This window comes from Myotis davidii, unplaced genomic scaffold (assembly GCF_000327345.1).
Source record: "Myotis davidii unplaced genomic scaffold, ASM32734v1 scaffold207, whole genome shotgun sequence".
Lineage (NCBI taxonomy): Eukaryota > Metazoa > Chordata > Mammalia > Chiroptera > Vespertilionidae > Myotis > Myotis davidii.
Window position 1 is genome coordinate 1,408,814 of NW_006298349.1, and position 2,951 is coordinate 1,411,764.

General features: G+C 42.8%; 1 pseudogene; it reads left to right on the top strand.

Moving 5' to 3' along the window:
* Positions 1-1,442, top strand: part of LOC102762301 — a 2,059-nt pseudogene extending 617 nt beyond the window's left edge.
* The last annotated feature ends 1,509 nt before the right edge of the window (positions 1,443-2,951 follow it).

Consider the following 2,951-nt stretch of genomic DNA (forward strand, 5'->3'; position numbering starts at 1 on the left):
ACAACGTTTGCTAAAGACTGATTACTATAATCATGTTGCATTCATTTCCCTTACGCGCCTTGCATGCAGGTGCACCATTTCTCTCCACTAATACCAGCACCAAATATTTTAGCAGTCGATTGCCAAGTCATTAGTCTTAGACTGACTTGTTTTGTGTGTGCAACAGGAAATATTTCACTTTTGGAGAACAAGAATAGGTTTATTTGTGTTACGCTTATTAATTTGTGCAGTTATCCAGTGTCTGGTAAGTTAATGTTCAAGATAAAATATTAATTTTTATTAAAATGTTCTATTATTTTATGTTAACGATTACTCATTTATTTCAGCCCTTTGTATTCAGCATTTCTCTATTAAAATAAATCCAAGTTTCTATGAAAATTGAAGCTTTTATGTTTTTGTGGCCCACATACACTTATACCTTGTTTATTTGGCCCGTGTTAGCCTTTGAGTTTGACATGCTTGATCTACATGTTCCAGCATGATTCTACCAATGGCAAGTTCAAAGGCACAGTCGAGGCTGAGAAGAGGAAGTTTGTCATCAGTGGAAAACCCATCCCCATCTTTCAGGAATGAGAGCCAACATCAAATGGGGTGAAGCTGGTGATGAGTATGTTGGGAGTCCACCGGTGACTCTACTACCATGGAGAAGGCCGGTGCTCACTTGAAGGGGCAGCCAAGAGGGTCATCATCTCTGCCCCTTCTGCAGATGCCCCCATGTTTGTGATGGGTGTGAACCATGACAAGTGTGACAACTCCCTCAAGATTGTCAGCAATGCCTCCTGCACCTCCAACTGCTTGGTGCCCCTGGCCAAGGTCATCGATGACAACTTTGGCATCGAGGAGGGACTCATGATCACAGTCCACGCCATCACTGTCACCCTGAAGCCCGTGGATGGCCCTCTGGGAAGCTGTGGTGTGATGCTGAGGGGCTGTTTCTACTGGTGCTGCAAGGCTGTGGGCAAGGTCCTCCCTGAGCTGCATAGGAAGTTCACCCACTTTGCCTGCCCCTTTCCCAGTGTGTTGGTGATGGATCTGACCTGCTGCCTAGAGAAAGTGGCCAAATACTATGAAGGTGGTGAGGGTTGCAGGTTCGATCCCTAGTAGGGGGCGTGCAGGAGGCAGCCAATCAGTGATTCTCTCTCATCATTGATGTTTCCATCTCTCTCTCCCTCTCCCTTCCTCGCTCTGAAATAAAATTTTTATAAAAAGATCAAGGTGGTGAAACAGGTGTTAGAGGGATCTTCAAGGACGTCCTGGGCTACACTGAGGACCAGGCTGTCTCCTGTGACTTAAACAGTGACACCCACTCCTCCACCTTTGGTGCTGGGGCTGGCATTGCCCTCAGTGACCACTCTGTCAAGCTCATTTCCTGGTCTGACAATGAATTTGGCTACAGCAAGAGGGTGGTGGACCTTATGGTCCCCATGGTCGCCAAGGAGTAAGAGCCCCTGGACCAGCAGCCCCAGTGAGAAGGAGAGGGCCCTCAGCTGCTGCCGAGTCCTGGCCCCAGATCGATCCCCCAACACACTAAGGATATCCTGTCCCCACCATTTCCATCCCAGACCCCCTGAAGAAGGAAAGGGGCTAAGACAACCCCACCTTGTTATTCACCCAGCCGAAAGAAGGAAAAAAAAACAACAACCAGGGAGACGTTAAGTTTACTAACCCACAGATTTTGGAGCCAAACTACCTGGGTTTGAATACAGGCTCCACCACTTACTAGATATGTGACTTAGGCAAGTTACTTAACTTCTAAGTGGCCGATTTCCTCATTGTACACAAGTGAAAACAACGGTACCCAGCCCACAGAGTTGTTAGGACAATCCAGTGAGTTAATATATGTAAAGCCCCTGGAATAGGACCTCACACAGAGTCAGTACTATCAGGTAGTTGCTATCATAATATTAAAAATCTACTTCAGTAGTTAAAAAACTACATCTCAAATAAGGGGACAATAGAGGGACTATCACTTTTTTAAGACACAGCTAGGCATGTCCTCAGGTGCTTCATGTACAGTATTTTATTTCATCCAAGAAATGAATTCCTGACCACTCAGTGGGAAAGGACAGTCTTTTCAACAAATGGTGCTGGGGAAACTGCATACCCATATACAAAAGAATGAAATTAGACCCTTATCTTACACCACAGACAAAAATTGACCAAAATGGATAAAAGATGTAAACCTAAGCTAAAGCTCTTAGAAGAAAACATAAAAGAAAGCTTTGTAACATGGGATTTAATAAGAATTTCATGAATATGACACCAAAAGAACTGATAAGTGGTTAATATCCAGAACATTTAAAGAATTCTTACAACTCAACAATAAAAAACACACCCAAAAGAACAACACAACACAACAATTTGAAAAATGGGAAAAGAAGCAGAACAGACATTTCTCCAACTTTTGTACACTGTTGGTGGGAACATGAGGTGTGGTAGCTGCTATGGAAAGTAATATTGCAGGTCCTCAAAAAATTTAAAAAGAAATGCCATCTGATCTAGCAACTCCATTTCTGAGTATATACCCAAAAGAATTGAAGACAGGGTCTCAAAGTATATTTGTACACCCAGATTCATAGCAGCATCACCCACAATAGCCACAAGGTAGAAGTAACCCAAGTGTCCATCAATGAACAAAGATATAAACAAAAGTTGGTACATACATACAATGGAATATTTTTTGGCCTTAAAAAGGAAAGAAATTCTGACACATGCTACAGCATGAATGAATCCTGAGGACATAATGCTGAGTGAAATTAACCAAACAGAAAGAGAATACTATATGATTCCACTTATATGAGGTACCTAGAATAATCAAACTCATGAGACAGAAAGTAGAATGGCGGCTGCCACAGGCTGGGGAGAAGGCAATGGGGAATTGTTAAATAGGTACAGAGTTTCAGCTTTGCAAGATGAAAAAGTTCTGGAGATTGGAACACTTAAAAAACGTT